Source organism: Urocitellus parryii, chromosome 1 (assembly GCF_045843805.1).
Source record: "Urocitellus parryii isolate mUroPar1 chromosome 1, mUroPar1.hap1, whole genome shotgun sequence".
In the NCBI taxonomy this organism is placed as follows: Eukaryota; Metazoa; Chordata; class Mammalia; order Rodentia; family Sciuridae; genus Urocitellus; species Urocitellus parryii.
The window spans coordinates 74,357,086-74,369,746 of NC_135531.1; the positions used below are offsets into that span (position 1 = coordinate 74,357,086).

The 12,661-nt window shown below is 37.2% G+C and overlaps 1 pseudogene; it reads left to right on the forward strand.

The window, feature by feature from the left end:
* Positions 1 to 4,427: 4,427 nt before the first annotated feature.
* Positions 4,428 to 12,661, forward strand: part of LOC113180753 (ribosome biogenesis protein NSA2 homolog) — a 184,068-nt pseudogene continuing 175,834 nt past the window's right edge.

Here is a 12,661-nt window from a genome sequence, read left to right on the forward strand (position 1 = left end):
CATACTAAAAAGTCGACCCTGGTTGGCCCGATTGTTCAGCCTATTATTCAGGACCTTCTTAGCAAGGGGTACCTCCGTTCTGCTCATTCCCCTTACTCCCATACTAGTGGTAAAAAAGCACAACGGGTCCTATTGCTTAGTTCAGGACCTACGACTCATCAACACCTCCGTTAGGCCCATACATCCTTTGGTTCCCAACCCATACACCCTGCTGTCTCAGATCCCCCACACTGCCACCTACTTCTTGGTCATAACCTGGACTGTCCCTCCTCAGGGATCTCAAGATAGTCCACACCTCTTTGGACAAACCTTGGCCTCCAAACTCCAATCTTTTCACTGCCAGTGCCCTGAATCCACCCTCTTGCAATATGTTGATTATTGTCTGGCAAATCTCTTTGCCCACCTGCAGGGAGGAAAGCACCCCACTACAGCCTTTAAGGCTACGGTAGCCCTTAGGGACTCCTTCCTTGGGCAGATTAAAAAGTCCTAGAAAGTCCTAGTCCTCTCATCTTTAAGACTCAGCTGCTAGAGAGATACTTACCCTCCCCTTCCTCTCTCTTGCCCTGCCTCTCCTCTCTTTTCAGCCCTGGGGGTATCTGGCCTCTCCAGGAGGGGTCCCGAAAAGCCTTGGCCAAGGTCTTCCACGGCTCCGTCTCTGTCCAGGACGAGAGCTTTGACTGTCAGGATTCAGTGACGACCAATCTCTGCACCTCAAACCTGCCATTTAGGCATTCCTGATTTTTTGGCTCTAGCCGGGATGCCCCTTTTGCCAATAAATCAGTTTCCTCCTTCTCTGAGTCCTCTTCCCTCCTCCTTACATGGGTAATGTGTCCTCTCTGCCAGTTGACTCTCCCCTACAATGCCTCTTGGATCAAATATAGCACCCAGGCATGGCCCACTTATCCCTTAGATCCCTCCATTCTAAGGAATTCTTCCAGGCTTTCTTCTTGCTCTGATCCAATTCTGCTCTCTGCACCTCTTGCAAACCTCTACAAATACTTCTAGACCATAAAAAGTGTGCTCAACAGATGACACAGTTCTCCTACTTAATTTCTTGGCCCTAAAGGGATATTGGGCCTCTCCACAAAAGGCCCAAATAGCATGTAAAGAGGTCACATATCTAGGGTTCTCTATCTCTCAAGGGAAAAAAGCCATTACAGTAGACAGAAAACATCTTATCTTCTTGGATTTGGCTGGGGACTTAAGGGCCTGGAATTTCCCCCTCCTCGCCAGGCTGCTATATAATCTGGCCAAGGGACCCCAAGATGAAACCCTACCCTCAGTGGCAGGGAAGCCCTTTACAATCCTTAAAAAGACCCTCCTCTGGGCACCCACCCTGCATCTCCCAATCTCTCCTGACCCTTTACCCTCTATGTAAAAACAGGGACAAAGTCTGGGCGTTCTGGGAATATGGCCCCACATTTGCACCAGTGGCTTACCTATCCAACCCCACCATCAGGGGCTGGCCCATGACTCAGAGCCCTAGCAGCAGCCCATGACCTCCAGAAAGAAGCACACAAGCTTACCTTTGGCTCCCCGCTAACCATCTTATCTCCTCACCATCTAAAGGATTTCCTCACTTACAAGGGGCTACAGTCACTTCCTCCTTCCAGGGTTCTATCCCTCCTTGTCTGTCCTTGAAAATCCCTCCATCTCTTTTCAGCCCTTCTTTCCATTAAACCCTGCCTCCCTCCTCCCATCTTCTCTCTCACAAGATCCCATCCACAAATGCCTGGAGGTATTAGAGATGATTTTATCCTGCCCTACCACCATTTCTGAGGGACCCTTGTCCTCTTATACACGAAGGGGTTAAAGTGGCGGGGTATGCTGTCGTTTCCCTCTCATCCATCATAGAGGCAAAACCTCTCCCACCCAATACCACCAACCAACAAGCTGAACTTATAGCTGCAACAGGGCATGCGAGCTAGTGGAAGAAAAACCCTCTCCCATATACAGAATACGTCTTCCATATCCTGATCTCCCACACAGCCATTTGGAAAGAAAGGGGGCTACCACCAGAGGGACAGCAGTCATTAATTCCACACTTATTTCTGGCCTAGTACGAGCCTCCAGGCTGCCTTCCCAACTGGGAATAATCCATTGCAAGGCCCATCAAACTGACTCCTCCGTTACTACTATGGGGAATTCCAAGGCTGATCAAGCGGCTCCATCAGCCACCCTCTCCACTATTCTTCATAACCACCGGGAATTGGCCCAAAGATCTCCAACAACTCTTCCAGTTTCTCCACTCTCTATTCCATTCTAGTCCACAGAGTGTAACTACTTTCTTTCACTCCCTTTCCACCCTTTCCCCATGCGATAAGACCCTCCTACAACAGATTACTTCCGCTTGTCATATCTGCCAGAGAACCAATACCAATACTCCATTAAAACCTAAACCTTTCCCTTCTCATCAGGCCCGCAGTCATACCTTGGCTGCTGACTGGCAGATTGATTTCACCAACATGCTCCGAGTAAAAAACAAGCCTTTCCCACTTCTAACAAGCAGGCCTCCACGGTAGTTGACTCACATAATCCCCCATTTTGGGATGCCCACTTCTATCTAATCAGACAATAGCCCAGAATTCACCTCGCAGATAACTCAGGGACTGGCTCACATGCTATCGCTCCCTTGGCATTTCCATTGCCCTTACCTCCCCTAGGCTTCCAGAAAGGTTGAAAGAACCAATCGGTCCCTTAAAGAGACCCTCACCTAGCTCACCATGGAATTAAGTCTGGACTGGGTAAAAGTGCTCTCATTGGCTTTATTGTGCATTAGGGCCTTGCCAAAGACGCCTTCTAATCTCTCACCTTTCAAAGTCATGTATGGCTGTCCCCTCGTTCCTCCCAGATTGCCTACAGATGCCCTGCCCCTCCTCTTCTATCTACGCTCTGAACTCTGGCGCTATCAAGACTGGCTCCTTCCTTACCCCAGTCTCTTTCAAAACACTACCTCCTTAACACCTGGTCAACTTGTTTCCTATTGTCTACCGGTGGAAAAGCCCCCTCTAAAACCAAAATGGAAGGGTCCTGCTCAGGTGATTATGTGTACTCCCTTGGCGGCCAAACTCAAGCTGTCTAATAACCAACTTACCCCGTGGATTCACATTTCCAGGCTTAAGCCAGGTGCTCCTACATCATCAGAAGAGCTAACAATCATCACCTGTCATTAAGTACTCTTATCATCCCTCCCCACAAGATCTCCTCAAGCTCTGCCTCTCCCATGTCTCTGTTCTTAGCCCAATGTTCCATAAATGGATTCTCCTAATGCTCCCCTTCATTTCTGGCCCCTCTTGGATCCTCTCTTTGCCCTATATTCAAGGCAAGTGACCCTAAGGGCCCTCTCCAGCCAGACCCCCTTCTCTTCCTTACCGACCCCCTACTTGCTTGGATCTTGCCGGTAGTGGGACCATTGTGTGTTGTCCTTCTGATAGACCACTTAGATGTCTGGAGCATGGTGACCCCTGAATAAGTGTGAACTACCTTTATCATAAGAGAGCACTTTATCAGTTGCCTTCTGGGCCTAAGGAGGAACATGTGTGTTTTGTTTACCCTCCTAGTTTCATAAGAATTTCAAGTATCAGTATTTAAGGTTGAGGTGTTTCACATAAAACCTGGAGAGATCTGACTGCTCTCAAAGGGAAATCTGGTAAAAACGGGCCCCTGCCCTCCCTTGGCCGCCTTCGTTCAGAGCATGGGAGAAGCTGCCTTCTTTATTACAAAGCCCGTGCTTTCTTGGTGTGAAGAAAGACAAGACTAGGGAAAGCTGGGAAAAGATATTTTGGGATCCAAGGGCCAGAGAAAGGTAAAGAGAGAAGCAAGCTGGTTTCAGAGACACCCAGGTAGGAGAGAGTTTGATTGGACTAGGAATGAAGAGTGGAATTGAGGGTGTTAGGTACAGGACAGGCTGGTCTGCAGGGCATGCCAAACAAAGTTAGCTGCAGGATAACCTGGCTTCTCAAACCCTCTGTCTGGTTCTTTATCACCTGTTTGCTTCAAGCCCAAACGCCCAAGCCCCCACTCAAGGCTGAACACTTAACCCCCTTGTGCCAACAAGGCAGCTTGAAGACCCAAAGACCCCATTAGATTTGGGCTTTAAAAACTCCCTGTGCCTGTTCCTTCCCTTTATCATAAAGTTCATTCAGACTCAGGTGGGTAAAAAATTTCTAATCAAGCTTTTAACCAGCTTCTCCTTTACCTCCTTTATCCTCCTCTGCCACAATTACCAACTCCTGGCTACTGATGATACCTCCAGTCGAAACCTATGCCAAATGGACTGACATCATCATGGATCTGTGGTGGCAAGGAACTTTCATTGATCTGGTTCCTGAAGTTATACCAGTCTTCTCCGCCCTCCTGTTGGGGCTCCTTACTTCCCTCCTCTCTGATTCTCCCACGCTGCCCCATCTCAGCAGGAAGAAGCCAGAATGAGTCGAGACGGCCCACTCTCATTTAATAACAAAGAGGGAGAAATGTTGGGAGTCGCCCCGGCTCCAAAGACTAACTTTCCCATCCCCCGAAAAGAGTCCTCCAATGGTGAGCCCTGCTGGCTTACATGATCCTTACCCACCAATCAGACTAGCCCTGCTGGATCACATGGTCCTTACCCACCAATCAGAAAGCACCCCGTGCCAAAACTGTTAAACTTTCATAACTGTCAAATCACCCCGGGCTCTATAAGTATGCAGAGCTGTTCCTCAATAAACGGGCATTTTCTCCAACGACAAGCCTTGTTAGTTCTTTCAAAATCTACCTGTAGACTACCTGTAGCATTGGTACTGCTACATTCTGATTCCATCCTCCTCTGCCACAAGAGGAACTTCACAGTAGATAGTTCAAATTTGTGCTTCTGAAAGAGAAAGAGGTAATTAATAACATTAATAATTATGCTGGGGAACCAAAGCTGTCAAAGGTGTCTCATGATGTATAGTTCTGTTTTTAAATCTTCCTGATGCCCAGTGGCCCTGAGGACCTCGATTGGAGAGACTTAAGTCATGTGCACCATCTAAACTGGAAGTGCCTAACATTTTCAATTTCTGTGGTGAGAGGCAGGATCTGTCTGATTTTGTGAAGAAATTTATCCTGCAAATGAGATTCCAGATGCTGGATATACAAAAATACTAAAAAGTATAAATTAGACTATAAAGTCAAATGAAGATAGTTTATTAAACTAAATGCATGGCATTGAAGTAAAACAACCTTGCCCATCTGAGATATGTACACTCTTTACTCATTCAATGTTCCCTCTTTACACTGTAGATATAGAAATTACTGCATTTCTAGGTTATCAAATTTAAAGTGATAACAGTACCATCAAACTCATGGCACTGTCAATTAGGACTTACTAAACTGATTCTTAGAGTTTAATATATTCTAAATTAACATTGTTCAACTTGATTGTGCCCTATACTAAATAATTATTCACTTGGACACTGATTTAATAAATTAAGCAAAAATATTAAAACAAATAAAATCTTATTTTATTCTTTAAAACTATTCTACATTCCCACAGATAATTAATGCCATCATTAGATAGTATCTTTACAAATTTTTGTCATAGTTTATGCAATCTGGACACTTCAGGAGTACTCATAACATTTCCTTCATCCAGTGGATGCTCTTTCCAGCCTCCCTGCTGTGATTTGTTGAGCTTTCATTCACTCCTCACATATGAAGTTTTACTATCTTTTATCCCAAAATGTGCTTATAGCTTCATGGAACATTATTTCATAGCACTTAACATGATTGTAATTTTATGATTATTTCTGTATTTTTTTTCTGTCTCTGTCACCAGGCTGATAATTCCAAGGAATCAAGGGTCATACATTTGACTTCATTTCCCACAAGTTTCCAGAATACAGTAGGTGCTAAACATATAAATATCGAAAGGATGTATGAAAGAATGAATGAGAAATATAAAAGTATTTTTATTCCCCAAAAAAGTAAAACACATGGGGCTAGAGTTTTGGCTCAGTGGTAGAGTGAGAAACTGGGTTTGATCCTCAGCACCACATAAATGTAAAATAAAGATATTCTGTCCACCTAAAAACTGAAAATAAATATTTTAAAAAGTAAAAGGCAATCAATTAATATCTGTTGAACTAACTGAAAATTAAGGATGCATATCCCTCATCACAATAATTACCCATCAACTTTAATTTTCATATTGACTCTTTTCATTATTGTATATAATTCTTAGAAGTCTCAGGACCCCAAAATGCTTAGCAACAGAGTAAACCTCCTACCATATACGTGTTTGTGAATGGTCAATTTGGGAATCACTAATATGTAGTAATTTTCTTATTTAAAATTCCCATATCTGGAGGTATGTTTTCAAACTTTATTTATTACATTAAAGGGATTCCTTTAAAATATTAGACCTATTTTGTTCAGTAGGTCCATCTCTTAAATGTGTAACTGGACATCAAGTATTCCCAATGGATTCTATTTTATGTGGTTCAATGACAACATTGAAAAATAGTGAAAAAGAACTGTGGAGTACATGAAATTCACAAGGCAATCATCATAAGATTATTCCTAAAGCAAATAATGATACATGCATTATCCTCTGCCTCAAATTGCTTGTCCTTATCTTCACAAATGTTTTCATCACTTCTACTAGAAAAGAAAGTTTTTCTGCCTGCCTAACTCTGGTAAAAAATGGTGAAAATGGCATATGTCCTAATATATTCAAATATAAATATTAATTAGAGAAGATTCAAAATTGTAGCATAATACAATCATTCTCATTGTCTTACACGCAGATCTTTGAATTCCTGTAGTAGGCTATTAAGGTTAACTCATACAACCAAAGTTAATTCCATAGAGAAAATATCTCATTAAAATTGATAAGACTAGGTGATGAATTTTTCAAGTATATGTAATTATACATAATTGTATAGAATATGCAATCAATATATTATCATTTTCTTAAAATACAGCAGCTTACTAATTATAAATCTTTTAATGTAATTAGTTAATTAGACTTTAAAGGGCATTGTCAGTGTAACTTGAAATAAGCACCATACGTTTAGAAAGGTAAATCTCATAATAGCTTTAGTTATTGAGAATAGATGCAAATTGAAAATAAGAAATATTTTCCCCAAAATATAATGCTAAGTGATAGGTCTTAAAAAATCCTTGTCTAGTGACAAGCATATTAAAAACAAGTAAAATTTTATTGCTATTTATAGACATGGAAATGGTTTTATAAAGTTTGAAAATATTGGAAGGCATTTGTTACAATTATTAGTAATATAAGTTTAAATTTAAAAGTATTTTGAATTTTCCTTCCAAAAAAAAAACTTGAACAGAATGCAAACTTAGTCAAGTTGTTTCTTTGTTTAGATCAATACCACAAATTCTCCAGATTTAAAGCAAGAAATATAAAATGGAAATCTTTCACAATTCTGATGAAACAACCACAAATTCATAAATTAATCTGCAATTCAGACATAAGAAAAATTTTAGTATAAGTTCCAAAATGTTACTTTGAATTAGCTTTGTAGAATCTGTAGACTTTTTTTATTTACATCTTATGGCTTTGAAAAATTCTTGCAATTAGTCATGGTCTTCTCCAAATTCATTCCTATTAACCAAATATTAACACATAGAACATATATTTTCATGTGCTACATATTAACAGGTGAGTAGAATTTATGCAGAAGCAAGAATTTGGAACAGATAAATTGCTTTACATAGAATTTCCAGAGTCACTAATAACTAATAAGCATTGAGACTCACCAAGAAAAGCAGGGGCAGAAGAGGGTGGGGATCAGGTGGCTGAGGTATAAAAAGGCAGAAAGAAATATGTAAACTAATTTGAACATGCTATTTGGGAATTGCTAAAGTATATTGTACCATTTGATTTAAAATAAGAATCAGATTAAACTTTACCAACTTTTTTTTCTGTCAGATTTGTAAATCACCAAGCTCACTTCTATTTCTCTCTAAATGTAAGAACTTGCACCTTAATGAGACTTCACATTCCAAAGAGATTCAAAATCTTTAAAATATTTATTGATATTTCATGCCTTAGAAAATTTTCTATAGCTTTTTTTATACAATTTTCCAAAAGTGCAGGTGGCCAAATCATTTCTTTTAGAAGTATGCAGATTGCTGCTCCTCAAAGCCTGTTCACTCAATGAGGCTAAATACATATCCATGAAAGATGAGAAGATATTGAGTCAGACAAATCCTGAAGGACCAAGAGACCAAAATAAACATGTTTTCTACTCTGCTGACATCTGGTACTCAACATGAAATAGCAATATTGAAAAATTGCTAAAAGATGCTTGTTTCAAAAGTTTGATTCAAATAATTATATATTAGTATCTACCAGTGTCATTGATGTAGAGATGTAGAGAAGATTGTTCACTAGCATGCTCAATTTAACAAAGCTATTTTCAAAATAATACTTTATTATAGTAAAATTTAGACATGATTCATTTAAAAATAGTTTTTGTTCAGAGTGAGAGGACATTTCCCCCTTCATTCTAAATTGGGAAATATAATGAGCATTTTTTTCTTTTTTGTGGCTGTGAGCTACAGCATTTCATATTGCTTAGTTCTATAAAAATTTATGCTGCTTTCACAATTACAATACAGATGAAGGTGAACATTTGAAGTGTAATAGTTTAAATTTAATATTTGAGGACATGTTAATCATTTTAACTTAATCATTTACATTGTGCACAATGTAGAACATATTTAATATTTTCAATAAGTACATAACTCATTGGATTCAGTGTGTGTTCAAATGTTCCACAAGCTGATCAAATAAGAATTTTTATATTTTTTTAAATTGAGAATTCTGAAGATTTTCTATATTGTTGAAAATAATTAACCTTAAAATACACATAGTTTTAAGTTAAGATGAAAGAAAACTTATTTTACTCACAGAATGCATGCAGAATATACATCAAAAGCTTCTTTCCTGGCATCAGAAAAGCCTAGAATTTGGATGAAACTTAAAAAAAAAAAATAAGTAATGAGTATCATTTACCATAGGCCTTGATTCCATATCTTTTGAATAGAACTACCAAATCTTACATTTTATCTTAATAAATTTCAATATATTGGTAACAATATTTTGGGGAAAAGAGGAACATTTTTTTCTACGTAACTGAAGAGTTTCAATTAAAGGTTTTCTTTGACACAAAAAATATTCTAGCTAACTCTGAATAAAACCTTGTATTGTTCAGCCTCAATGACAGAAAGTCTAAGGAAGAAAACCTAACAATAAAAGGCTTAATACAACTATAACAGATTTCTTTTCTTTTCAAACTAGGCTGCTATAGTATTGACATCTTTATGTATCTACTTTAAAGAATTGATTGAGGGTATAATTTCTTAATTTCCATTTGAATTTTTTTCTTTACCTTTCTTGTTCATTACATTTACAACTTTTCTTTTTAACTTAAAATGCTACGGGCAGCTAGAAGCATCACTGTGTGACTCACAGATATTATGCTAGATCCTGAGCCATGGTTATGCTATATCGATTTAGTCACAAGTCACCTAAGCACAAAATGCCCTTTTGTACCATAAAAAGTTGAAAAGCTTTTCCCATGAAGTTAATGTTGCAACCTTCAATTCAATCAATATTTAGTCAGCAGCTCACAGAAATGGTGGTAAACTTTGTTCTAGCACAGTATTTTAGATAACAAAATGTTAACTCATTTTTTGAAATATAACAAGATTTCCATTGCAGATTTAACATGACAAGATAGTATTTTATACTGTTTTTATTAGCAATATAACAAAAGGTGGGTTATAAATTTAGATATAGTGCAGAGAGACTTTGGCTGTCAAAAATACTGTGTGGTTTTGCCTGGGTATAGCTCAATAGTAGTCAGACATCAATATAGATGGAAATAACTTTTCTGTTTCTGCCAACAGATGACAAATATTGTAATTTTATAATTATTTTCTATGTGGTATCATTATCACTTATGTAAAACATATTTTCTAGAATATTCTATTATCATATAATATCCATAGAAATTACTGTGATTTCTAGAGAAATTGAATAAATCCTAATATACTTATATGCCACTTTTTTATTATAGATAAATTGAAGAAAGAAACGCCATAATACACAGGTTTTGTGGTACAAAAACATGTTACATATTCATATTTATCAATTGGTATTATCAATTGGTATATATTTGATACTCTGTAAATGTTTGCTGAATAAAAGAGAACTGCCACATGCAGTAGAATCAGAACTGAGCTTGAAGTCTGAATTTGCTACTTATTGGCTGTGTATGTTTTGGAAACTTATTTAAAACAACTAGATTTCAGTTATTATTTATGTAAAATGGGGCAAGATATTTTGACTATTTAATGAGATAATGTACTTAAATTTCTTACAGTTTTTTCTCCTAAGACAGCAAAATGACCATATTTGAATCTGTTCCTGTGGGGGAAAAAAAAGCTTAAAATGAGAGGAAGAAGAACAACAAGAAAAATGAAAAGAAAAAGGAATCATTAACAAATCTTAAATTTAGGTTAATTATGTACAGCCTTAGTTATTTAGAAGGAAATAAAATGTGTAAAATTTACTTTGAAAGATCTTAAAATTATCTGGGAAAAATCTAAGCTTACCATATATATTCTTGTATTCTCCATTCGTGTAGGTCTACCAGGAGGAGTTATTTACCTTCAAGACAAATGTTGGAGTAGTAGACAATTTTGATTTAAAAAATCTTGGGTAAATTAAAATAGTTGGTTCTTCCTGACTAGATTACAAGTCTTCCATCTTTCTGGCAATTTAATATCTCAGAATAAGAGACAGTCTACAACAAAACATCCTAATTGAAACCAATAACTATTTTCACACAATTACTAGTCAATCTTCTACAGCTCTTTTCTAAATATTGTATTACTTTCCCAGGGCTCCTGCAATGGATTTCCAAAACTTGCATGTTTTAGAACAGCAGAAATGGATTTTGTCAGAATGGTGGTTGCCCCAAATCCCAAATATCAGCAGGATTGCTTTTTCTCCCAAGTCTCAAAGGTAGAGGGCTCCCACTTCTGCAGGCTTCAATTGTTCCTTGACTGGCAACTGCAGTTTCATTCACCGTTTGCCTCCACCCATACATCTCTCTCTCTTTCTTTATGTGTCTCAAACATCCCTCTAATTTCTCCCATGTGAACTCATGGTCATTAGATTTAGGACCCACTCAGGTAATCCAGAATGATCATCTAAAAATTCTTAATATTACGTGCAAATAACTTTTCTCTTAAGTAAAGCTGTATTCACAAGTTCAGGATGGACATACATTTTGGGGGACTATCCTTCAAACCACTAAAATAGGAAAAAATAATCAAAGTATCAATTATTTTGGAAGAGCATTATTAATGGAAAATTTATGCAAAAAATACAGAAAGTATTTCCTATTTCTTTTTTTTAAGAGAGAGTGAGAGAGGAGAGAGAGAGAGAATTTTTAACATTTATTTTTTAGTTCTCGGCGGACACATCTTTTGTTTTTTTTGTATGTGGTGCTGAGGATCGAACCCGGGTCGCACACATGCCAGGCGAGCGCGCCACCGCTGAGCCACATCTCCAGCCCAGTATTTCCTATTTCAATACAGAGTAGCTTGTACTAAATCCGCCTGCTTACTGGTTTAACAATCATATACTATAAACAAAATGTGCTTAAACAATCATCTGAAGGCACTGAAATGACTGAAAAAAGGGAGAAGGTGGATGATATCAGAATGTTAGAAATGAAAAATGTTAAATTTATCTTTTTGTTTCTAATCCCATCAAAGTTGATAAAAGGATTAACTCATGGAAGGTAAGTTAACTTCATCAGAAAGTTAACTAAAGCTCATTTTTAAAATGGAATTTGGTTTTGCAAAAGAATCAGAAAAGTGAAGAAAATCAAGGAGAAAAGAAGGTCAAGGGAAATGGGACTTCAAATTTATGTTTAACCTTTACCCTAATCCTCAGCTAACAACACACCTGAACTACACGCCTATGAAGAAAATTCAATACTTCTGGTAGAAATAAATATCTACAAGGCAAAAATAATTAGGAAAGATTTCAGCTGCTGCTTCAATAGCAAAGGTAACAGAGTTTTGAGTTTGAGTTTAATCAATTTAATTGCTTAACAGAACAAGAAACAAAACAACAAATCAACTGAACAAATGAAGAAAGAAATAATCAATATTATTCCAGAGTACATTATGAAATCTGGAGACTAAAATACATCATCCAAAATGTCCATTATACACCTAGAAACTCTTATCTCTGTGAAGAGACAGGAAAATATATGTAGTTAATAGAAAGTACAATAGAAATTCAACTCTGGGACTAACCAGATATTGACATTAGCAAACAAGCTGCATAAGGAAGTGTAGCAATTCTTATTTGCAGATAATATAATTGCATATGTAGAAATTTCTAAAGACATTAAAATTTATTATGAATAGTAAGCAAATAATGCAAGATTTAAAGATCAATATACATATATTAATTATATATTTGAAGAAAATAGATAAGTGAAACAAAAATGATTTAGAACTCACTAAAAAAGCAAAATACAAAATAATTCTTAGGAATATAAAGAAAAAAACTTAATTTTAAAAGACTTAAAAGGAAAATTAAACTACATGTATTGGATCAAACTGAGCTATAAATACAACATATTAT